This window comes from Emys orbicularis, chromosome 1 (assembly GCF_028017835.1).
Source record: "Emys orbicularis isolate rEmyOrb1 chromosome 1, rEmyOrb1.hap1, whole genome shotgun sequence".
NCBI classification, from domain to species: Eukaryota; Metazoa; Chordata; order Testudines; family Emydidae; genus Emys; species Emys orbicularis.
Genome location: NC_088683.1, coordinates 320,064,806 through 320,091,695, shown reverse-complemented (window position 1 = coordinate 320,091,695; position 26,890 = coordinate 320,064,806). Strand labels below are relative to the sequence as shown.

The 26,890-nt window shown below is 42.7% G+C and overlaps 1 protein-coding gene across 3 annotated transcripts in view; it reads right to left on the bottom strand.

Annotated features, from left to right (window-relative positions):
- The window catches only part of STARD13 (StAR related lipid transfer domain containing 13), a 507,124-nt gene that overhangs the window by 118,614 nt on the left and 361,620 nt on the right, over positions 1 to 26,890 (bottom strand). The gene's annotated exons all lie outside the window — the stretch shown is intronic.

Sequence of the window (26,890 nt, the reverse complement as noted above, 5' to 3'; positions counted from 1 at the left end):
TAAAAAGGGTGTTAAATGTATATGGGGGGGGGGTCGCACTCAGAGGCTTGCGAAAAGTGTGAAAGAGGTCACCAGTAAAAAGGTTTGAGACCCACTGGATTATGCTATGAGTATGCATGTATCAATTTTTGTATGTGAAGTTATAAGCATTGGCTCTATACTTGGATTTCAAATGTTTGCTCCTGGGGTAACGCCCACCAGGTAATGCCCAGCACATCTTGGAGGGACTGTTCAAATTAAGTGGCTCATCAAGAAACACTTAGTTGACAATGGACCATGGGAAACGCCCATCTACACTGAGTGGACTGTCATGTAAACGTGCTGTCTGAAGTGTAGGTAATGGCTACCTTGCAATGACTGAGGGAAATTGGGCATGAACCTGTGACTTGCCCATGTGACTGCAAACTCCATCTTGTGCTGTAATTTTCCACAGTAAGAACAATGGGATGCCCTCCACATGGCAAAAACTATAAGAGGCCCTGGAAACACCTCCATCTTGTCTTCAATCCTGCTTCTTACCTCTGGAAGAAACTTGCTACAAACTGAAGCTCTGAACAAAGGACTGAATGACCCATCCAAGCTGTGGATGTATTCCAGAGACTTGACTTGAGCCAGCAGTTTATTTAATAACTGCTACAGGCCTGAACCAAGAACTTTGCCATTACTGTATGTAATTGATTCCTTTAACCAATTTTAACTCTCACCTTTCTTTCTTTCTTTTTATAAATAAACCTTCAGATTTTAGATACTAAAGGATTGGTATATATTATAAAAGAATAACCACCAGTTTTGGGTTGTGTTTGCCCTATTTCTCAGCAGTTGTTCCTGAATTTGGCATCCTCAGCTGTGACTCACTAAGGCACGGTTACACCTTGATTTTATGAAACCCTGATTTTAAAAGACTGAATCCCTTTAGGAGCTTGGCCAATCTGTGGTGTCAGTGTGGACAAACAAATTGGATGACTGGGTAGGGATTTTTAGCACGTGCCTTGATAATGCCATGATTTTTGTTTGACATTTTTATGTTGCCATCATCCATTTAATTAACACTCTCGCAGGGAGATGGAGCATGAGCAGGCCCTGGTAAACAAGTATACAAAACAATAAAATAATAGGAGTTGGCTGTTACAGCATCTGACATGATTAAGTAGTTCTGAAGGAGCATACAACGGGTTTCTGCTATGATTAACCCCTTGCTATTCTTCATTCTGATCTCACATTAGGATTTCTGTCCATTACCACAGGGAGATTTGGATCAGCACCAGCTTGTGCACTCCTCAACTCTCAAGTGACCCTCATTTTCCAGGCATGTCCCTAATTTTGCATAAACCTTTCTTCTTGTCCCTTCTAAATCTGATATCGTCCCCCATTACGGGCTAGGATGCGAAAAGCAGAAAATCCTGTAGGATTTAAAACAACAGATGCTGTCTGTTTTAAGCTTCCTTTATTCCAAATAATCAGCTCTTTAATGACCTGAAAATCAAAAAGGAATCCTACAAAAAGTGGAAACATGAATGAATTGCTAAGGAAGAGTATGAAAGAATAGCACAAATATGTAGGGATAAAATTATAAAGGCTAAAGCACGAAATGAATTACACTTAACAAGGTATATAAAAGGCAATAATAAGGTTCTTTTAATGCATTAGGAGCAAAAGAAAGATGAAGGAAAGTGCTTAGCAGGGAAGGAGAGCTAATAACTAATGACATTAAGAAGGCTGAGGTGTTTAATGCCTATATTGCTTCAATCTTCACTAAAAGAGGATAATGATGACCAGATACTCAACAAAATTAATATTAACAACATTGGGGAAGGAACACAAACCCAAACAGAGAAAGAACAGGTTAAAGAATATTTAGATAAGTTAGATGTATTCAAGTTGGCAAGGCCTGGTGAAATTCATCTGAGGGTACTTAAGGAACTAGCTGAAGCAATTATGGACCAATAGCAATTATCTTTGAGAACTCATGGAGGACGGGTGAGGTCTCAAAGGACTGGAGAAGGGCAAACATAATATTTACCTTTAAAAAGGAGAACACAGAGGACCCGGGGAATTTTAGACCAGTTAGTCTAACTTCGATACCTGGACAGATACCGGAACAATGATTAAACAATCAATTTGTAACCACCTATAGGATAATAGGGTTCTATGTTGTCTATTCCTTAATTTGCCAAGAACAAATCATGCCAAAAAAACCTAATTTCCTTCTTTGTCAATGTTGCTTCCCTCCATCCACTAGGCCAGCATGACATGATGTTCTTGATTTTAGTAAGGCTTCTGGCACAGTCCCACATGACATTCTCATAAGCAAACTGGGGAAATATGGTCTAGCTGAAATTACTATAAGGTGGGTACACAACTGGTTGAAAGTCCATACTCAAAGAGTAGTTAACAATAGTTTGCTGTCAAACTGGGAGGGTGTATCTAGTGGGGTCTTGCAGGGAGTCAGTCTTGAGTCCTGTACTAATCAATATTTTAATTAATGACTTGGATAAAGGTGCATAGAGTATGCTTATAAAATTTGGGGATGACAGCAAGCTGTGAAGGGTTGCAAGCACTTTGGAGGACAGGATTAGAATTCAGCACAACCTTGATCAATAGGAGAATTGGGCTGATGTCAGCAAGAGGAAATTCAAAAAAGACAAGCACAAAGTACTTCCTGTAGGAAGGAATAATCCAATATCACTGCAAGATTGCAAAAGCAACTGCTCTCCAGGCAGGGAGTCCTGGGAGAGACCCTTAGCAAATTGGGGAAAGACTGAAGAACTCTCCACGGAGTGGAGAAGCCTGAGGCCTTACTGCAGAAGGAGCTGCGGCTGGAACCTAGAGACTTTTGTTTGGGGACTTCTAAGTTTTATCTGGCCTCTGAGGTAAGGCCTTTAAACTGCTGTACAAGAGCTCTTTTCAGAAAGCTTTATTAAAGGGACATATAGTACTGTAAAGCTGAGTGTTTGACTTCTCCTTGACTGGCTAAGTGACCTCACTGTTACCTCATTGAGGGTGGAAACTGAGGCAGACCTCAGCAGAGCCACTCTCTGCTGCAAGAGGGTGCTTAAGAGGTGACAGTGCCCCTTCTACAGGGTTGGAGTGAGCTGGGATGACTGAGAAGGTTGAGGTGTTAGCCTGGTGGTGGTAAAGGGAAATAATTAGTGAGCTTGGTAGCTGTCGGGGGGCAGGAAGGGGGCTCAGAAATGTGGTGGGTGAGTTCCTTTTGGTTAGCCAGCCAGGAGAGGTTTAGATCCAAGAGTCTCTTGGGATAGTTCTGGTGATGGGGTTATGCAGCTGAAGAGTGGTGGTCGGGGGGAAGGGAAATCTGGTCATGTTACCTCCTTGGGAGAGGAGGTTTATAATACCAGGAATTCCCACCTATTAGCGCCTTAATCTGCAAATTTCAAGATTTTGACTAATGGCTAAGGTAAGTTCTTAATTACAGGACAATTAAACGGCACAGCAGATGGTGCTATTTTGACTAGAAAATGCCTGCTAAAATTGGGATACCATGTACATGGAAATTTGGAAACCTGCACAACATCAAATATTAAACACCTGCTAAGATATTCGACTCCAAAGGCATTTCAGGAAGCATATACCATGGATCTCTTCTCCCTTTCAACCTTCGGTTCTCAAATATCATAGTCTTGCACACCAACTGGCAACTTTCATTTGTAAACTGTAGCCTGCTGCAGCCACTCTGGAATTCTTGGGTTTACACCTCCTCTTTTAGACTGTTTTGTGTCACAAGGAATAAGTGAAGAGTAGTTGGAGGGAAAGCAAAGCTGTGAAGGTGATGGACTCATTTATATCTGTCTCCAACAAAGCTTTGTGAAGACCATATTTCTGTCCTACAATCCTTGTGGACAGGACTCATGCCCTGTAAATTGCTGCAAGCTTGCTTTATAGAAAGTATGCAGAGATTTAATAAGGGGAAAAGATATTTGCAAAGAAATTAAATTAAAAAGATGGCCAGCAGCCTAAACGTACTCATCTGGAGCAGTAGGTTACTGCGAAAAGGGGCAAACATGTTTTTAAAAAAGTAGCTGCAAATTCTATCTTTCCCAGGAGCGTTCATGGGAAAACCTGATGAGTGAAAAGAGAACAATTGGGAACAATTAAACATGCTGTTAATGTGCTAAGCCCTATGTTCTGGGAAGGGACTGACATTCAGCAATAATTGAATCACTCAGAGTTGTACTCGGTTAATACCCTAAGGTGATTATGTTCAGAATAGAAGCTTTCAGAATGTCATTTAGTAAATGAAAACAGAGTGGGATACCAGTAATAAACCAGTCCCCTCAAGCTACTCATTTTAATGGCAACTTAGTAACAAAACTGTTTAATGCTTCATGTCTAGGCGAGGGGGCAGTACTGAGACACAAATATTGATTCTGAAATCAAGCCAACAAAAATGGAATTTAGATTCTACCAGACAGCAATTCACTGGCTTCGTTTTCTTACATCCAAAACAAGTGAGACTGTCAATCTGCCTACTTAGAGGTAGATTCTCTGGGCCAAGTTCTGCTCTTGGTGTAAATCTGGAGTAACTCTGTTGTCTTCATAAAAGTTACTCCAGATTTACACTGGAGAATTGGACCCGCAGTCTTCCATGTGACAAGAAAAGTGTGTTGACTCATATTTGCTCCCCAATCACAGGAATTCTATTAGCTAATTTACAGAGAATACTTTTGTATATTTAAAAGATAGTATTATGAGCATACTTTATCATTTACATGATTTGTAATAATTCCATTCTGGATTCTTGTTTCTCATGTATCTATCTATATCTATAGATATATGGTGGTTTTCCAATAGAATTCAAAGAAAACGCCAGCAAGATGTATACAGCATTTTTCAAGCTAGTATCTATTCCTTTTAGACCAATGTCACCAATGTGCTCATTGTATTTAACTGTACGCTATAGGAATGATGTTAGCTTTGGAAATAAGATTATTTTCTGAGTGTGGCACTTCAAAAATATGCATTTTTTTTTTTTTTTGCACATAACACTAAATTACTTGTGCCTGCTCAATAGGGAAGTGGACTCTCTCTCTCTCTCTTTTTTGGGGGGGAGGAGGCGGGAAGAGAGAACACATCTTCCATCTTTCAGCACAGACAATCCCGCTTTACAAATGTACACACTATCCATATATACAGGAACAGCTTCACCACCACTCTAGTGCGGCCAACTCGGAAGAGCAAGTTAGAAAGGAGTGGTCTGAGGCCCAGGCACTCCTGAGTTCTAACACTGGCTCGGACACTGACTCCCTTTGTGGCTTCGGGCAATTCTCTCTCTGCACTTAGCCTAAGGTAAAGGGCTTTGTGAGGGGTATATTCTGCAGTGGTCCGGAAACAGTATTCTCTCCTTTCAAAGGTTAAGGAGCTACCCCCTGTCTGCTAATGGAGCTCCCTGGCTAGAGTAGCCTCTTTTACCATACCATCTTGCCTCACAAGAGGCATTTGGCAGGTGGATTTGCATAACATCAGAGCCACACTCAGGCTATAGCTACACTACAGAGCTTACAGCGGCGCAGCGGTGCCATTCTAGTGCTGCAAGTGCAGACACTCTAAGCCGATGGGAGAGAGCTCTCCCGTCAACTTAAGTTCTCTGGCCGCCACAATTCTGCGAGCGGAGGTAGCTATGTTGGTGGGAGAAGCTCTCCCACTGACAGCGCTCTCCGCACCGGCGCTCAGGTTGATGTAACTTATGTCATTCAGGGGTGGTTTATTCACACCCCTGAGCAACGTAACTTATACCAACGTAAGCTAGTGTGTACATAGCCTCAGTATCCCTGCCTCTATTCTTACCTATCCCAAGGCCCCTCTTCATATTACTGCAGATGGATCGCCCCACAAAACACATCTCTGTGGCACAAAGGACTTTGCCTGCATGAGTTCTTTGCAGCCGACCCCCCTCACAGACAGAATTGCACTGATGTGTGGTGTGAGGATTAGTTATTATCCGTAAAAAGCTTTGAAGATAATTTGGAACTCAGTATCAAGCAGTTAAGTGCTTAACCCTCTTTTACAGTTGCTGGAAACCCTGTCAGATTAATTCCTTTGGGGTTGAAGCTTTACCTGCTTAATCTCAGCCCAGAGGAGATATTTGTGCATATATGTGAAAGATAGAACAATTCATCTGTTCTTGAACTATGCATGGAAAAATAAAAGACAGTTTTACCCAAAAGCTGCACACAAAAAAACTCAATAACTGCTGAAGATATTTTTTTTTTCTAGTTTTCACTGAGATCTAAGGAATAAGCCAAGTTTGAAGAAAATCCAGTTTTAAAGTTGAGGATTTGAAGTTGGAAATTTAATGCAGAGTAAGTTTTGCTATCTGCTAGCTACAGTGACACAGGATATTAGGGACAATTAACCATTTTAAGATGTGAGATGCCCAGTTCAGTCCTTGGCCTTTCTAGTGGGACTATCAACAACTCCATTCTACTCAGCACTGTGATATCTGAATACCTATAATATTCATACCCTTACGATGGCTTGTGCTGAGTGTGATCCTCATGTCTCCTGCACCCAAACTGAGAATCATATGGGTGGGTTTAGTGCCAGCTGTGATGATTTTTGTGATGTGGACACCTGCCCGCTAGGTATTGGAGTGAGACCACAAAACTCATTTCACACAAGTCATCAGACAGCCATTAAAATGATAAGTTTTCTATCACTGCCTCCCTGGTTGGATTTGAATTAATGATTTAGCGGTAAAAGATTCTTTTCTTTCCTTGAGAACTACTGTAGTACTGTGGAAGCTGGAATATCAAATATTCATTCACAATTTAAAAAGTCAATACACGGTATATGATTTTTATTTATATATCAAAGATAGGAGAGGGGACCCTCAATTTAATTGTGGTGACTGGTAAGATAGAATGAATGATCAGCACAAATCATATAATGTAAATCAATACTTTTGTCTCTTTCCTCAAATGGACTTTGGCTATGTAGTTATTTATAGTTATATTACATATTTCTTTCATCCTGTGAATATTAATAAGATGGCAAAGATAGGATATACTACCAAGGACTTGGAAATGAGGATTTCGCAATGAATCTTTCTGCAGCATCTGAAGAGTGAAAGCTTGTAGAAAGCTAACACCCAAATAATTTGTGGGATGTTAAACAATGTGTTTGATCTAATTCAATCCTTTGTTTTCTCCTCCGATTTCTGTTTACTTCTGTCACTATTTATTAAAAAACTGTTCTGACATAATTAAAAATGACACAGCAACAATAACCTTTGGCATCTAGTTTCCATGATAAATGAGTGACTTCAACTAGAGCTTAACCATTTGACAGCTAAGTAAAAATGATGCTAAATTAACTCTGATTAGCTACGTAATGGATACTCACACAAGTGAGAAACAATGGAAAAGCAGGTCATTCATCGCTACCCCTGCTATGGGATGACTGGCACATACAGCTTTTGCAATCCCATTATGTTGACTACACAGAATCAAAGGCCCTGCTGATTAACACATGGTTAGTGGAAAGGCTGTATGTTTATAGACAACTCTTTGGGCATAGGACTGCCTGTTCAGCTAAATATGTACAGTACATAGCACAATGGGGCGCTGATTTTCATTGCAGCCTCTTGGGCTATTTATTAAAGAGAGGGGTACAGATTTACTTAGTACAGACATTAATTTTCAGGATGGGGGCAGAATATAATAAGATGGTGTTAAGGTTAAGATTATATATCGTTAATGGTGTAACTGTTACAAACTCAATCATATTAGAAACCTTGGAAAGTCAGAGTTAAAGTTAAATTTAAAAGAAATCCAAACATGCTGAAGTAAGAAATGCCCAGTTAAGGCATTTAACCAGCCTTAACTCTGCCCTGTTGTGACACTACGCAATAACTATACAATTATGATTAAGATACTTCAGTGTCTGTGGTTGATTTTTAAAGACACATTAGATTGTTTTCATATTATCTCCCTCATGGTATCACTACAGGGTGGAGTTAAGGTTATTTGGCTGCCTAAATTTACTATTCATTCACACAACCATTCAGTACAGTTTCTTACATAAGAAACGTATTTCCTACCTGATTGCTAAATACTTCAACAAAGGTAAAAATTAACTAAGAAGGGACACATTATATGTACCTATCATAAGCCTTGCTATAGGAAACAGACTGCTTTTACTTGCTGATGACACGCATTTCATTGTCATCCTGGGCTCCTCCTATGTGTTGGTTGTATCCACCTACTGACTTGGAATGCTCTAAGAATGATTTTGGGGAACTTCTGGTGTGTGCTATACAGGAGTCTGAATAGATTATTACAATGGTCCCTTCTGGCCTTGGAATCCATGACTGTCTCTAATCTTATACTTAGGCCCAGATCCTGCAAAGACTTACGCATGTGCTTAACTTTACGCACTGTGAGTAGCCCCTTTTGGCTTCAATGGAACTACACACAGTGCATAAAATTAAGGATGAGGGCCTTACTTTGTAAGCTTTTTAAGGCAGGGACCATATTTTGCAATACGTGTATATAGTGTCTAATACAGTGCGGCTGGGGCCCCCAGGCACTATTATAATACAAATGCTTTAAATTGAACCATGGAAGGCTGGATTGTGATGCCCTTGCTCACATTGAGTTGTATGTAACTCAACAAGTATATCCTTTGCAGTAAATGGAACACTGAGTTGGTAAAATGTTAGCCAACATGAATAATGGTATCACAATCTGACTCTAAGGGTATGTCTACACTACGAGAGTAGTTCGATTTTACTTAAATCGAATATGTGGAATCGATATTACAAAGTCGAACGTGTGTATCCACACTAAGGGCAGTAATTCGACTTTGTGAGTCCACACTAACGGGGCAAGCATCGACATTGGAAGCGGTGCACTGTGGGCAGCTATCCCACAGTTCCCTCAGTCCCCGCTGCCCACTGGAATTCTGGGTCGAGCCCCCAATGCCTGCTGGGGAAAAAAATGTGTCGAGGGTGGTTTTGGGTAACTGTCGTCATCCAACCGTCACTCCCGCCCTCCCTCCCTGAAAGCGACGGCGGGCAATCATTTCATTTCGCGCGCTTTTCTGGTGAGTGACAGCGCGGACACCACAGCACTGCGAGCATGGAGCCCGCTGCGACCATCGCTGCAGTTATGGCCGTTGTCAACACCTCGCACCTTATCGTCCACCTTTTCCAGAGGCAGATGCTGAGAAATCGGGCGAGGAGGTTACGGCATCGCGGTGAGGACATGAAGTCTGAGAGTGGCACAGACCTCTCGCAAAGCACGGGACCCCGCGCCGTGGACATCATGGTGGCAATGGGTCATGTTGATGCTGTGGAACGGCGATTCTGGGCCCGGGAAACAAGCACGGACTGGTGGGACCGCATAGTGCTGCAGGTCTGGGATGAATCACAGTGGCTGCGAAACTTTCGGATGTGGAAGGGAACTTTCCTGGAACTTTGTGAGCTGCTGTCCCCTGCCCTGAAGCGCAAGGACACCCGGATGCGAGCAGCCCTGACTGTCCAGAAGCGAGTGGCCATAGCCCTCTGGAAGCTTGCAACGCCAGACAGCTACCGGTCAGTCGCGAACCACTTTGGCGTGGGCAAATCTACCGTGGGGGTTGCTGTGATGCAAGTAGCCAACGCAATCGTTGAGCTACTGCTGTCAAAGGTAGTGACCCTTGGAAACGTGCAGGTCATCATAGATGGCTTCGCCGCGATGGGATTCCCAAACTGCGGTGGGGCTATAGATGGAACTCACATCCCTATCCTGGGACTGGACCACCAGGCCAGCCAGTACATTAACCAAAAGGGCTACTTTTCAATGGTGCTGCAAGCACTGGTGGACCATAGGGGACGTTTTACAAACATCAACATCAGATGGCCGGGCAAGGTTCATGACGCTCGTGTTTTCAGGAACTCTGGTCTGTTTAGACGGCTGCAGGAAGGTATTTACTTCCCGGACCACAAAATAACTGTTGGGGATGTGCAGATGCCTATAGTGATCCTCGGGGACCCAGCCTACCCGCTAATGCCCTGGCTCATGAAGCCCTATACAGGCGCCCTGGACACTGAAAAAGAACTCTTCAACTACCGTCTCAGCAAGTGCAGAATGGTGGTGGAGTGTGCTTTTGGACGTCTCAAGGGGAGATGGAGAAGCTTACTGACTCGCTCTGATCTCAGCGAAACCAATATCCCCATTGTTATTGCAGCTTGCTGTGTGCTCCACAATCTCTGTGAGAGCAAGGGGGAGACCTTTATGGCGGGGTGGGAGGTTGAGGCAAATAGCCTGGCTGCTGATTACGCCCAGCCAGACAGCCGTGCGATTAGAAGAGCCCAGCGGGACGCGCTGTGCATCCAGGAGGCTTTGAAAGCTAGGTTCCTCAGTGAGCAGGGTAACCTGTGACTATTAACTTTGTTTAAAGAGAAGCTGAACCTGCCCCCATTTCTTTACCCAGTTTATGTTGACTATCCTCTGCAGCTACATACCCCGTTCACCCCGTCCCCCCCCTTCCAACACACATTTAAAAATAAAATACATGGAACTTTGTTAATGAACACCGTTGTCTTTATTACGGGTTTCGCGGTAAAGGGTTGAAACTGGGACGCAGACTGTGGTGGGGAGCGGGCGTAGTGATGGAAAGAACGCTTATAAACTCAAGGAATGACAGGCTCCTGCTCCTAGAGCGGTCCGCAGTGCTGGACTGGTTGTTTCAACGGAGCCTGCCACCCCTCCTTTTCGGGACTCTGTGTGTGGGGGCTATGTGACTTTGTGGCGGGGGAGGACGGTTACAGATCCCCTGCTGCGTGGCTCTGTCATCCAGGATAAGGACCGCTGCATAAGATCTCTAACCGCCCTCCCCCGCCAAAAACTCACATAGCCCACCCCCACACAGAACATGAAAACCACCTCCCAGACTGACCAAGGTGCCTAGTGACTGCAATGTGTGTGTGACCTGCTGCTGAACCTGCCCCCGTGTCTGTACCCTGGTAAAGGTGACTGTCCTCTTCAATTACCAACCCCCTTCCACCCTTCAAACACACTCTCCTGTAAAAGAACATGATGGAAACAGTAATTAACAGAAACGTATTTTTTATTAGCAACTACACAGTTAGGGGATGAAACTGGGACGGGGGCTTGGGTGAGGCGGGAAGGAAAGGACTTATCAAATTTTGGGGAATGAGAGCCTTCTGGTACTCGAGCAGTCTGCAGGGGTGGAGTGACAGTTTTCACGGCCCCTGCCGCCCCTCCTTCTTGGGACTTTGGGTGAGGGGGGTATGGGGCTTTGTGGCGGGGGAGGGCGGTTAGAGATAGACTGCAACGGGGCTCTGTCCTCCTGCCTCCGGTCCTGCAGAACATCCACAAGGCGCCGGAGCGTGTCCGTTTGCTCCCTCATTAGTCCAAGCAGCGTTTGAGTTGCCTGCTGGGCTTCCTGACGCCACCTCTCCTCCCGTTCAATGTGTGATCGATGGATTTGGGACATGTTCTCCCTCCACTGGGTCTGCTGGGCCGCCTCGGCTCGGGAGCAGCCCATAAGTTCTGAGAACATGTCGTCCCGTGTCCTTTTCTTTCTCCGCCTAATCTGCGCCAGCCTCTGGGAGGGGGATGCCAGGGTAGGTCGGGAGACGGTCGTAGCTGTGGGATGGGAAAAAGGGAGTGAATTCCTCACAAAGATAATTTTTTGTGAACAATGAACATAGTCTTTCTCTGTGAAGAAGACCATGCACAGCACCTATCACATGCGCACTCAGGACAAGGTCAAATTTTCGGCCTTCGCATTCAGTGCCTGGGGTCTTGCACTGGAGATCAGACAAGCGGGGCAGGACAGCGGAATTCGGGTAGCAGGCTGACATGGTAAGCCGTAGACTTTTCGCTGCTTAAAACTTAAATTATAGCAGTGCCCTCCTTTCACGTTCAAAGCAATGCTCCTAGCGTTGGCCAGTTCCTGCTGCCGGCAATCCGGCAAGCATGAACTCTGCCCCTGTCCCACCCCCTCGCGGCTGTCCCCGGGAAAGATCCCTGTATGCTGCCCCTCTCCTGCCTCCACCGCGTGGCTGTAAACCACCGGTTACAGTTCTGTAAAGGAACAGGCAAGCAGTCCCAACAGTAACATTCCCCTAATTCAAAGCAGGTCACCATGAGCGACATCACTCTGCTGAGGATTTCTGGGACAGAGAAAGACTGCATGCTGCGTGAAAGCCAGCAAAAACCAGGGCCATATGCCGCCATGCTCTGCAACGCAATGATCCCGGAGTACTTGATGATAGCCTGGCGTGGAAAAGTTTCCTACCACGGAGGACCCAATAAGGCCGCTCTCCCCAGGAACCTCATGCAAAGGCTTTCCAATTACCTCCAGGAGAGATTCATGGAGATGTCCCATGAGGATTTTAGCTCTATCCCCGGACATATAGACCTTCTTTTCCAGTAGCTGCACTGGCAAGGACTAAAAAGTAGAGCGCCTAGGGCAAACTAATCATCATAAACCGGACATTGTTTGATTCTTTTGCAGTAGTTGCACTGCCAAGGACTAAAACGTTAAGCGCCTAGGGCAAACTAATCATGAAAAACCCATTGTTAATATTGTTAATATTCCTGTTCTGTTCAAAATAAATGTTTACATGTTTTAAACACTTACCGACTGATCCTTCCCCTGATTCAGGGTCCGGGTTAACACCTGGGAAGGGTTGGTAGGGGATCTCTGTGAGGGTGATGAACAGATCCTGGCTGTCGGGGAAATCAGCGTTGTAAGCGCTGTCGACTGCCTCGTCCTCCTCATCTCCTTCCTCATCTTCCCCGTCCGCTAACATCTCCGAGGAAGCGGCCCTCGACAATATCCCATCCTCAGAGTCCACGGTCAGTGGTGGGGTAGTGGTGGCGGCCGCACCTAAAATGGAATGCAGTGCCTCGTAGAAACGGCATGTCTGGGGCTGGGATCCGGAGCGTCCGTTTGCCTCTTTGGTCTTCTGGTAGCCTTGTCTCAGCTCCTTGATTTTCACGCGGCACTGCGTTGCATCCCGGCTGTATCCTCTCTCTGTCATGGCTTTTGAGATCTTCTCGTAGATCTTTGCGTTCCGTCTTTTCGAGCGCAGCTCCGAAAGCACGGACTCATCGCCCCACACAGCGATCAGATCCAAGACTTCCCGATCAGTCCATGCTGGGGCCCTCTTTCTATTCTGAGATTGCATGGTCACCTCTGCTGGAGAGCTCTGCATCGTTGCCAGTGCTGCTGAGTTCGCCACGATGTCCAAACAGGAAATGAGATTCAAACTGCCCAGACAGGAAAAGGAATTCAAATTTTCCCGGGGCTTTTCCTGTGTGGCTGGTCAGAGCATCCGAGCTCGGACTGCTGTCCAGAGTGTCAACAGAGTGGTGCACTGTGGGATAGCTCCCGGAGCTATTAGCGTCGATTTCCATCCACACCTACCCTAATTCGACATGGCCATGTCGAATTTAGCGCTACTCCCCTCGTTGGCGAGGAGTACAGAAATCGAATTTAAGAGACCTCTATGTCGAACTAAATAGCTTTGTTGTGTGGACGGGTGCAGGGTTAATTCGATTTAACGCTGCTAAATTCGACATAACCTCCTAGTGTAGACCAGGCCTAAACTTGTAGACCAGGCAGCCATGTAAACTGAATACAAGTTTTGAAGCAGATCCCACTTCTGCACGTTCATTGTTTCTCTTTAAAGACTATTCCTCTTGAATAAACACTTCATCTGTGTTTCAGATCACTATGCCTTGGCTTTTCTTCATGCTTCACTTGAGAAGCAGGAGAAAGTTGTCACTTGTCTGGGCTAAAACGTCCTTTTAATGAGTTAGAAAGAAAGAAAGAAAGAAAGAAAGAAAGAAAGAAAGAAAGAAAGAAAGAAAGAAAGAAAGAAAGAAAGAAAGAGAAAGAAAACCTGCTCTGATTTTCAAGCAAAACTTGTAGAGAATCATATTAAAGAGGTCTAGTCCACAATTCTTCCAAGGAGTGGTTTGTGTACAGTGTCTCTTGTAATAACAATTACTATGGAAACTTGATCATGTTTACAACTGAAATATGAAGCTGAATTTTTAACAAGGACAGCACTGGGAGAGTGAATATGCAATGCAGTGATATTCACTAGTATAACAGAGTGAGTTTTTAACAGATACCTAGTAACTTTGACTCAGAATTTGAACCAACACAACATTTAGGGTTCAGCTCTGTACCAAGATGCACAGCAATTGGTGGCAGCTACAGATCTCCCCAAAGCCAATTTTGCATGGAGTAAATGCTACTCCACAGTCAGCACCGTTGTGTAGCCCCCTCTGCAGCCCATAGGGAGAAGCAGGCTCCAGTGGCTGCACAGGAACAGAGAGGGAGAGGCGTAGGTGGAGTGGGGAATGTCCTGGTTCCTGCAGCATTACACCCCATGTTGTACTTGAGAGCAGCAAGAGTAGACAAATTACTTTTGCAGAGAGTAACTAGGGCTGCAAAGCAGTGCACTTTGGTGGCAGCATCCCTTTTGGGGACTAACAGACACTCCAGCAACTAATATTTTCTTGTTGCAGTTTTGCTATGGTTACATAGGTAGCAAGTTTACAACAGGCAGTTTCTTTCATAGAGCAACTCCCTGATGCACAGAGGAAAACTGTTGTGATGGCTTCCCATGCATTGTTTGTGTCTTGGGTTTGCATAGCCAAGTGGTATCATCTGTGCAGAGGTATCCATTCACCGACAGTCTTGCTTTATTGGGGCTGTGCCTTGGAGTGCTACAATCATGGGCCTGTAGCTGGACAATGCTGTCCTGCAGTCTGCCCTGTCTGTTTCAATACCACATCCATCCTATGTGAGTACCTCCATTATGACAGGCTGTTCTCAGGGACTTCAGAATTGGTAGCACCTGAATCACAAGCAGGGGGAGTTTGCCATTCCCCTTTGGGAGCATCTTTTCCTGACTTGCCTCACCCACCTCCTTCTCCAGCTACATGCAAGCCTGCATAATGACCTGGTTGCAACAACAGCACTGATTCTGGAGTAGCATTTATGGTACTGTGCCTGCAACCATGCCGGTCTGATTTGTGCTTTTGTACCACAGTGCCCTTTCTGTTAATAAATTACAATTTGTAATAGCTATGGTAGACTTGTGACAGAAAAAAAAAACCCATGGAATTTTAAAAAAATTTAGACAGCTTTAAGGTACATTTCCATCTCCTGGGTATGGGGTGGTGGCAGGAGAACGTAAAGGAGGAGGCGTACAAGGGATTTACACAAGATCTCTGAACAACCAATTAAAATATAGGTATTCTATAAACAGCTCAAACAACACATATATAGTTAAATGAAAATAATGCTTCCTATGTGATGCTTATGTCTAAACAGCATTTTATTTCTAGATCAGTGATCTTATGCATTCACAATTCTATTTCAGACAACTACAAAACAATTTGTTAGCATACTTTGTAAGGAGATTTGGAAGAGGTAGCATAAATGTAGAGTGATGAGGATGGGAATAAATATCTCCAATGTGGAAAATGGCAATCACAGAAAGTTATCTCTATAGACAGATGTAAAATATAAGGCCAAAATCAGTGTTATTCTTTCTTGTGGGAGGGTGTGATAAGGCAAGGATATAAAGCAAACTGACAGGAGAAAAAATCAGACTAGTAGAGAGGTAAGTAATTAAAACAAGAGGCGTAAACTTGTTTTCCCCCCATGTATTATAAAAGCCTCTACAATGCTAAGTTATTGGCATATTGCAACCCTATACCTTCTAATGTATTTCTTTAAGAAGAAAGCCAAAGAGAATTTGGCTTTCCTCTGCCTGACCACAATATGTTTCACTTCCAGTGATCTGTCTTGAAATGTCAACTTTACAGCTTCAATATCCATGAAGAAATTCTTAATAAAAAGTTATGATGTGCATTTCAGAATGAACCATCTAATCCTTTAACAATGCCAGTTTCTAGGGAACCGTTGATAAGAATGATGGACTTTGCCTTACAAAAGACTGTTTTCTAACACTAATGAACTGTATTTTTTCAGTCACCAATGTATTACAAATGCATCAAGGCAAGATAAACACGCTGAACTGGTGATCTGAGAATGGCTCAATGGTGAAAACGAGATGACTGGATTGGATTTTTGTACAAGAAAACAGGGCAGAAGTTTGAAATTTGTTACATGAATAATCTTGCTGTGTTTGTAATTTAATTTAGTCAGTTTTTAAACACAAATCTTTTAAGTCCTCCATTTAACTGAATTCTGTTTTATGAAAAATGGATACAGCAATGTGTGAGATGGATAAGATAAATACAGTAGCCTTATTTTTCTATGCACAGCACCTTTGGTGGCTATTTATATCTAAGCAAAGTGCAGTGTAGTGGAAAAATCAGAGCCACTGAGCATAGATCCCTGGGTAGCAATGGTGGTCTCTTCTCTAAACAGTCATGAGTTCCTGTCCCACACCAACACTTGGATCAGCTCCTCAGCTCATGTAAAGTGGCAACACTACATTGACTTCAGTAGATTTACACTGACTTAAACCGCCTAAATGGGCTGGTCCTTCAACTCTAAGCCATTGCTAATACTGCAATCAGTGCAAGAGGGAGCTGCATTTTACAGATGCTGCTTCAGATGAGATGTTTAACTGAGCTCCTTTCAGCTCATCTCTGGTTTCTGTTCAGGTGAAAGCCCTAGCTGTTATGGAACTTGTCAAAAAGTACCATAAGTACCAGAGCCCCAAAAACACCAAAGTACCAAGTGCAAAAAATACCAAAGTCCCAGGGTCCTTCAGGCCTGTCTCAATCAACCAGGTTCTAATGCAGGATGGCCAACTTGAGCCTGAGAAGGAGCCAGAATTTACCAATGTACATTGCCAAAGAACCACAGTAATACATCAGCAGCCCACCATCAGCTCCCACACCCCGCTCCCAGTGCCTCCAACCCACCGGCACCCCTGCCGATCAGCACCTCCCGCTCCCTCCCCACACCTCCCGATCAGCTGGTTCGTGGAGTGCAGAAGGCTTGGGGGGGAGGGAGGAGGAGCGAGGGCACGGCAGGCTCAGGGGAGGGTGCGGGAAGGGGTGGAGTGGGGGCAGGGCCTGTGGCAGAGCCAGGGGTTGAGCAGTGAGCACCCCCTGGCACATTGGAAAGTTGGCACCTGTAGCTCCAGCCCCGGAGTCGGTGCCTATACAAGGAGCTGCATATTAACTTCTGAAGAGACACATGTTGGCCACCCCTGTTCTAATGTATGAATGTAGGCTATTACTGAGTGTATAACAGCTGCCACATTTGTCACACTATCAGAGGGGTAGCCGTGTTAGTCTGAATCTGTAAAAAGCAACAGCGGGTCCTGTGGCACCTTTAAGACTAACAGAAGTATTGGGAGCATAAGCTTTCGTGGGTAAGAACCTCACTTGCATCTGAAGAAGTGAGGTTCTTACCCATGAAAGCTTATGCTCCCAATACTTCTGTTAGTCTTAAAGGTGCCACAGGACCCTCTGTTGCATTTGTCACACTGTTATTGCATTACCTTAACTAATTACTTTGTAAAGAGTTGCAAGATACCTTACAAATGACAGGCACTGTATAAGCAGGTTATGTTCTATTCTTTCTTTTATTTTTTTTGGTCAGTTATCTAGTCTAGAATAGCAATGTGGTCTACTGCACTGGGCAGAGAACTAGGAAGTCCTGAGTGCAAATTCTCACTTTCATGGTCAATTATCATATCTCCTTGGTCAAGTCTCTTAACCTCTCTTTAAAGTGGGGTAATACAGTAACTATCTCATATGGCTACTGTGAAAATAAATTTGTAAGGACATGATTTTCCGAGGTGCAGAGCACCTATTGCTCCCATTGACTTCAAGGGGAGTTGTGGGTGTCCAGCACCTATGGAAAATCAGGCCTTCAAAGTAGTGCAGGGCTTTCAAAATATAAAGCACTGTACATTGTAAGTACAAAGCACTGTTATTACTGCATTTCTACTTTGGTAAATTACCATTTCTGCTAGCGAGTGGGAAGTACTTCTAGTTTTATATATGGTAAGAAACGTCCAAAGTTAATCAGGCTTTAATAAGTATTTCTAGATGCACAAAATTACAATGGAATCCCTTTATCTTAGCCAATATTTCAGTGGGGTTTTTATTGAATGACTCAAGTTATGAAAAGCAACAGTGGCAAACAGTAAAAATTATTTATCTAGTCAGGATAATTCATGCAAACCAACTATACTGGTCACAAATAAGCAGTGTGCTACAGTATTTTAAGTGTTCTCTAGAAAAAGTCAATAATTATTTCTAGGTATTTGTTGTTTGTGTTAATTTTTGTCCCAAAGACAGGAACTGTGGCAGAAGCATGTGAAAAGAAGAGTAGAGAGCAATAATTAGATGCATATTTTTATCTCCAAATTTTCCTGTTTTCATAGAAAAAACAAACATCCAGGCTCACTTTATTATTTGTGTACTCTCCAAGCATCATGGTAGACCTGCGTGTACTTGTCTTTATTTAAACTATGAGACCTATTTGTATTGTTGGCTAGGTAGTAGCAGTTTAAGTGTGACTCCCCATTGCTACTGGCAAAAGAATAATGGTCAGATGTTTCGGTCATAAACAATGTCTAATTCAGCAGTTCCCTATTTTCTGGTGGAATGCCTGATCCTTCTGCAGTGGTGTGGCAGATGGGCACCCGTCCACAGTGCATTCCTTCCTTCCCCAGAATTGTTGCCTTAGTCTTCCCTTCTTATGGTTATTCCCTTTTTGGGGGTCTCTTTTCCCATGTCTCTTTTTCCTATCTGTATATTTTTCCATTGCTATCTTGTTTTTCATTTGCTCTCTATGGTGCCACCCTCTTCCTTTTCTCTTATCTTGATGATCTGGACCCCGGGGCTTTTCCTCCCTCCTCCTCACTCTCTAGGTGACATGCTGATCAGGGCAGTGAGCTTGAAGGTAGCGGTGGTGGCTGGGGAAAGTAAATTAATCTCTCAGTGGTTGGTGGACCTGGGCCACACATACTTTCCCAGCTGAACTGAAATTCAGTTGATAGTTATTGTTTCATCATGTAGGCATATGCATTAGCCTTCCCATAGCCTTCGTTGTGGCCACAGGATAAGGTAGGGAAGAGCACTGCAGGGCAGGCCCCTTTAAGTTTATGCTGGGAGTAAGTTTGCTGAGTAGGGTACGGCAGATGTGGCATCATACAGCCTTCCTCCCTCCCCACCCTTCCTGTATTGCTCCTTTGCCCTGGACTAGTCTGCTATTCCTCAGGCTGGGATACACTGCTATAATTCAAACTCTGTCAATACACTGCACTCATTTGTATTGACTTATGGGGCCTATAAACAGCTTACAGAGACAAATGTATCTGAACAACGTTACAGAGTCAATATACTTTCCTCTGTTTTCATCATATTTTCCTACGTAGAAATGACCACAGAGGAATTATTCCAAGTGTTCCTATAAAGTGATGTTCCAAATCCTATTTATACCCCTTTCCGCAGCAATTGTATCACCTCACACTAACAGCTCTATTTCTGTGCAACATCCCAGAAGTATAACAAATAGCAAGAGTTGTGTTTTAAGTCATAGAAATTAAGAGATGGAAGACACCGATGTCAGTTTGAGCCACTGCCAGAGCAGAATATACTCTCTCTCTATAATGCTTTAAGATTTTAAATTGATAAGCTTAGCCTAAAGACCAAAAAGAAGTGAAAGTGAAAACTACCCTATAACTATATATTCAACAGAAGTAAGTTTTAAAAATATTTTGCATCCTGACTGCAAATTAAACTTTATCCTTGTGTGACGCTATTAGAGTGGCATTTCACTAGCCTTTAAGACAGTCTAACTAATGTGGAATCACTCTCATACATACACACATGGTCAGACCTAGTCTACACTAGACTTTTTGTCTTGCAATTTCCCACCATCATTACCAGCAGCGCAACTATGTTGGTGGCAGGAATGCCATGAGCCTCAGTGCAGACCAGCCACTGGTCACCACCAAAGCATTAAGTGCTATGTTGGCAAGACCTGTTTTAAGTAGCATTCGGTGATGGCACAGCAGTTAAAACTCCAAGGGCTGGTCTGGTCCACACTAGTGTTCCTCCATTGCTTCTACTGGCACTGCTGCTGGAGTGGAACCAGTGGTAGCAACAGTGAGAAATGTTAAGAAAAATGTCGGTTGTAGACACAGCCCCCTCCACATACCTGTGATACTAATTACATCTCCAGCCTTGCTGGCTTTGTGTGAAACATCCTGCTGTAGGTTAAGCATACAGGTTGAAGTTGAGAGTGGCAAGTGTGGCGGGGTGGGGCTATGGTCCTAGCTTCTCCCTCTTTGGGGTGATTTGCATCCCTTGAGTTCCTGCAGAGAGCCGTCCCCTGCATGTACACAGGGAGTGGGGTTGTGTTTGCCTTTTTGCAGGGTGCATGAAAGGCAGGGAGGAACCTAGGGCCAGATTTTCAAAGGTCTTTAGGAGCTTAAAGATGCAGATATCAATGGGTATTTGGTGTCTTACCTGCTCTGGTACTTTTGTAAATCCCACTAGGTGAATATCTGCATTGTTAGGACCTAAATTCCTTTGAAAATCTGGCCCTTTATACCCACCCTGTCTGAGTTAGGCTAAGGCCAATCTTGTCCTCAGTGAAGAAGCTGGAAAAACATATGCTGTTCCACTGAAGTCACTGCATACATTGCTGCACAGTAGATTTCTACCCTGCAGGTTTTATTCAGTTTTCTACCTCAGGTTGGTGTAAAACTCTAACCAGAGATTAGTAAGTAAAGTGCAGTTTTTTCCAGGTTCTGAGTTTTACAATCTTGGTATCTTACTAGTCTTTAGAGCAGTCTTTAGAGATGGTGCCTCCATTAGTAAATAGGACAAGACTAAATTCAACTTCACCTGCCTCTAACTTAAAATCAAGGTTTGAACCATGTCTCTATAGGCTGTGTTTTTTGAGTTCATAATTAGATAGGTTGATTCACTTTTGTCATTGGTTTTTGACCCTATCAGTAAACAAATCATAGGTATGTAGAGTAGGATTTTTTTTTTTTAATTCAGATCTGTGGAAACCTCTGGAATATCAAGAGTCCAGCCCTCAGGATGTATTACATCCCTCTAGTCCCAGAGTGCAACAGATCACTCACTGAGGGTCTGAACCAACTAAGAGTGAAGTGAATTGATTTTCCCATCTTTACACTTATGCAAAGTGAATGCAAAAAATACTACCAAATGTGTGTGGTAACATTTTACAACTATATTGCACTGGAAGTTGAGAATCAGGTTTACAGGAAATCTTTCCATTAACTTTATTGGGAGTTGGATCACACAATAAGTATGTTGACAAGTGTTCTATTTAACCTACATTATTTTTATAGTACACCCAGTCGAAGAAGTTTGAAGGTGTTGCTGATTTTGAAGTGCATATAAATCTGATAAAGAATTTTTCAACCTCTTCTTTAATTGTGAAGCAAAAACCTAGCATCTCATTTAGAAATATCCATGGTCATAAACAATTTTATAGAATCACAGAACCATAGGGTTAGAAGGGATCTCAAGGGTCATCTAGTCTAGCTCCCTGCCAAGATGCAGGATTTGTGAATTTAAACCATCCAAGACAGATGGCTATCCAGTCTCTCTTTGAAAACCTCCAGTGAAGGAGCTTCCAAGACCTCCCTAAGCAATCTGTTCCATTGTCCTACTGTTCTTACAGTTAAGAAGTTTTTACTGAGATTTAATCTAAACCCATTGCCTCTTGTCCTGCCCTTTGTGGCAAAAGAGAACAACTTTTCTCCATCTTTTTTATGGTAGCTTTTCACGTATTAGAAGACTGCTATCATATCTCTCCTTAATATCTTCTTTTCCAAACTAATCATACCCACTTCCTTCAGCCTTTGCTCATCTGGATTGCATTCCATCCCTTTGAACATCTCTGTCACTCGCCTTTGGATCCTTTCCAGTTTCTCCACATCCTTTCTATACATCAGTGACCAAAATTGGACACAGTACTCCAGCTGAGGCCTAACCAGCGCCGAATCCAGCAGTACTATCACCTCCCATGACTTTCATGCTATGCCTCTGTTAATACAATCTAAAATTGCATTTGCTTTTTTTGCAACAGCATCACATTGTGTTGAGGCTGTGATCTACCACAACTCCCAGATCCTTCTCAGCAGTGCTGCTGACAAGTCAGTTTCCCCCCATTCTATATTTGTGCATTTGGTTTTTCTTTCCTAAGTGTTACACCTGATTTTTGTCTTTGTTGAATTTCATTGTGTTGACTATAGCCCAGTTCTCTAATTTAATCAAGATCCCTTTGAATTTTATCTCTATTCTCCAAAGTATTGGCAACTGCCCCTAGCTCTGAGTCATCTGTAAACTCAATCAGTGTGCTATCTATTCCTACATCCAAGTCATTAATAAAAATGTTAAACAACACTGGACTCAGAACAGATCCCTGTGGAACCTCAATTGAGACCTCCTTCCAATCTGACATCATTCCATTAATAGTTACTCTTTGTTTGTTAAATCAATTATGTATCCACTTAATGGTAGTTCTGCTGAGCCTGCATTTCTCCAGTTTACTTATGAGAATATCATGTGCGACTGTGTCAAAAACCTTGCTGAAGTCCAGGTATGTCATGTCCACTGCATTTCCCCTCTCCACCAAACCAGTTACCTTGTCAAAGAAGGAAATCAAGTTGGTTTGGCATGATTTGTTCTTGGTAAATTCATGCTGGCTGCTAGCGATCATCCCTTCATCCTCCAGGTATTCATAAACTGACTATTTTATACATTGCTCTAGTAGCTTCCCAGGTATCGAGGTCAGGCTGAAATCTTTTGAAATCTACTACTACAAGGATCATTTATGAGAGTTAAAGAATTCTGTCCATCTAGGAAAACAATGACCTTGTGGCTCTCTGAATTGCTGGGACAGGAAAAAGGAGTGGTAATCCCCACTGAAAATTGAAAATAAAACGTATTCATTTATACACATGTTGAAAGCCTGACCACAGTGAAAATGGTGTTTTGCTTGCCAGTTATATGAAGCTGTGTAAAGAGTCACAAAATAGTATTTTCATATAGGGTCCTGTTCCCCACCATTTTGTACCTGTTATCACAGAAACATTAATCATTATTTTGTATGACTTAATTATAGCTGAAACAAAGATGTGAAATCAAATTCAGTACGAGTGACATTAGCAGTTAAGCATCTAACAAGAAATGATCATTGCTGTAAATATAGTCTTCATTTTACAATGGTTGTCTAAGACAGCTAAGCCTCATGTGAGCTGAAAGTGTATGTCAGCATATGACAGCTGCGTGATAATAACCAGCTTGTTGGCAAGAAGGTTTTGTTTTCTGAAGATAATTAAAATTTGCTATAATTTTCCAGCTGCTACATATAGTCAATAATAAATACTTATCTTTAAAATGTATGCATTGTAGTTTTGATTCACTTTAAATGGATGATGCAAACTTCTACAAAACAGTTGTTTAAAGGTACATGCTCTGTGATTTTGCTATTTCATATTGTTTCAATAAAATAATCTGAGAGACAACTTTTACCAAGCAATTGTCGATGATCAGCTTCATTTGTGCTGGAGGAAGAATGACAACATTTACTTTAGTACCATTTTTGTTGTGCTTTATACACAACGTATATCTACACATACATATACCATTTTTGTTGTGCTTTATACACAACATATATCTACACATATACACACACACACACCCCTATAGACATATATATATTATATTACATACACACCACACACATCTATATCTATACACAGTTTACATATACACATATAGTTTAAAATCATTAAAATGCTGCATCTTTGTCCTTTAAAAATCTGTATTCAGACTGACATTTTGAAAATTTCCATAGGTGATTCACTGTATTTCCCTCTCCTCCTTTACTGTGTGCAGTTTTTCCGAAGCCTGTTATTTCAGCTCTGAGTGTCAGCCAGAGTAACACAGAGTAATATAAAGTCCTGCCAGACCAAGTGGTTAAGAGTCTGTAGATCTACATTTTGAAATGTAAGTAATTTTTCAATGGTACTCAGTTCTAGCAAATGGGATGGTCTCAGCCAATTGAAGCATAGTGTCCTCTAGTTATTTCTCACTTATGCAATTTCATACATTGTGATTGGCTGAAGATGTCTTATTTGTATAATGTGTTATTTGTGCAGTATGTAAATCCCTGGGCTCTGTAGTCCATTAGCAACGAGTGAGAGTACAAATCCTCATACAAAAGTACTCCAGCTTTCTACAGCTGTGGTGCAAAACACTACTGCTTACATAGTGCTATTTCAGAGCTCTGGGCTATTTCTGATTAATATGGTAGTATTGCTTTTTAAAAAGGGATGACTGAATGGTTATTTAAATAACTTCAAAGAATCATAGAATTGAAGGGACCTCGAGAGGTCTAGTCCAGTCACCTGCACTCATGGCAGGACTAAGTATTATCTAGATCATCCCTGACAGGTGTTTGTCTAACCTGCTCTTAAAAATCTCCAATGATGGAGACCCCACAACCTCCTTAGGCAATTTATTCCAGTGCTTAACTACTCTGACAGTTAGGAAGTTTTTCCTAATGTCCAACCTAAACCTCCCTTGCAGCAATTTAAACCCATTGCTTCTTGTCCTATCCTCAGAGGTTAAGGAGAACAATTTTTCTCCCTCCTCCTTGTAACAACCTTGATGATTCTTACTTGTGAAGAAATAACTGCATTTTGGACTGAAAGGTCTGATGTCAAAGACTATGACATCTGCTCCCCCAAAGTCCCATGATTGCCAAGTGAACAAGAAACACCCTCAGAAGTTATTATAAAGGCAGTCCTAACATTTTCTGAAAGCAGTGTGTGAGACCCCACCATGGTATTCTTCTCCATACACATCACACACTTGTCAGGCTGGTATCTGTGTAGCTGGCAGACCTCAAAGGCACTGGGAGTCATTTGCCAGTACCATTCAAGGGGCTTCCTTTCCAGCTGCCACTGGTGGGTGAATGAGCAAAGCTTTATAGCAACCAGTTTACCCAGGTGCCAGCAAAGTGAAGGCAGGAGTTCTGTCAGAACAAGACAGAGCAGATCCCCTGTGTTCTCTGTCCTCTTATTCTTGCACTCTGCTTGGATACTATAAATACTGCAGGGTGGTTTAAAAATACTATTAAAATGATAGAATTCTGAATTAAATGCTATACTTTATACAAATATTAATGCTTATGGAAATCAGTTTAATTCCTGTGCTGTCATATTGGCTCTATCCCTGTTAAATTCAGTAAGATATTTCTGTAAACGAACTACATAAATGGGAAACAGTGCTGGGTCAGTTACTGTACAGCAGCCCTGTACCCTGCTGGCTGAGAGAATTCCAATTAATTGCAAATCCCAACAACTGTGCAATAGGCAAGTCTCTGCACTCTGAATAGCTAGTGCCCTCAGAAACCCCATCCTGATACCCACACCAAATGCAGCTGCCTCAGCTTCTAAACCCTGCCCCTATCTGCCCATGGGACCCCACCCTACTCTCACACACAAACACATATCACTCCTCTTATCACTCCTCTTTAGGCAGACAGAGCCAACCCAGACACACACACTCCGTGTGCAATTTCTTTTAACATTGTATTTATTTCCCCCTCTACAACACCACCAGCAGCACTGCTGGGGGGGCCTTAGGAGGGGGTCCAGATCCCCATTTCCCCCTTCAGGTTTTAAATAATCTCGAATGAGACAAGCACACTTTTTGAGAAGAAGGGATAAAGAGTAGAGAAAATTGGGGGGGGGGGGAAGAGGCTTAATGCCTCTGCACAGTCCCTGATCCCATTGGTGGTCTTGGAGTAGCAGAGACCCAAACTGGGAGCCGAACTAATCACTAAGGAGCCACGTACCTATTAAGAGAATGGAGAAGAGATCTATGTTATTCATTCATTTTCATATTTTACAAAATCCATCCTCGAAACGGGAAATGAAAACTCTGAGGTGTCAGGCACTTCCAGAGAAGTTCTGGTTGTCCTCAGTTCCCATGGAGCACACAAGAGGTGCTCAGCAGTTTGAATCACTAGGCCCTAAAATATAATTCACATGACGGAACAGGCTCAATTTCCTCAGCAATAATCCAGTTCCCTTATCACGATAAACAACTCCGCCGTTGATGTCAGGAAGCAGATTATTGCCTTCAAATATGGGGCACCTGCTTTTATTATTCCTAAAAAAGCCTTTAGTAGGAGACCATTTCACAGGAAATTAATATTACGAGCTATAATTTTCATTTAAAATATGTCATTTGTTTTACAGGCTTACAGTAATTGAAAGAGTTTTTCTTTTCCTTCAGAGGACAGCACTGATGAACTGACCATCAAATCCCAGAACAGCAGAGATAATAAGACATTCAGTAAATAACGCTGCCATTATTTGAGAGTGTGTTGAGCTCATAATATGCAATTCAGCTCAAACTGAAAGATACAAAGCGTTTGACATGAGTGGCAGCAGAAAAATCTAAAAATGGTTCCGTACAAAAGAGAATTAAAATGTCACAGGAAATTTTTTTCTTCAAAATGGAGCAGCTTATGAATGGATCATTCTTCCTTGAACAGACAGAACCCTGTGCACTAGCTGTGCAAGTGCAATGCCGGCCTGTTTCCCCTTTTGTTCAATTCATTTGCACTCAGAATTCTTTCACTGATGAAGTCGGGACTGTAAGCTACTGACAGGCAGGGTAGAAAAATCCTTTTCTAAGAGAATAAGCTGCTTCCCATTTGGAAAAGGAGAGGAATGGCCCTAAATAACTCCTGGATAAATAAAAGCACAAAATGCAAAGACACTACATTCTGAAGTGCTTGGCTAACATTCACATGACATTTTAACTGTCACCACTTACCAGAGCTTCATTTGTTCTGGGCAGAAGAAAGAAGACAGTTTTGGACTTTGACATGAAACACAGAG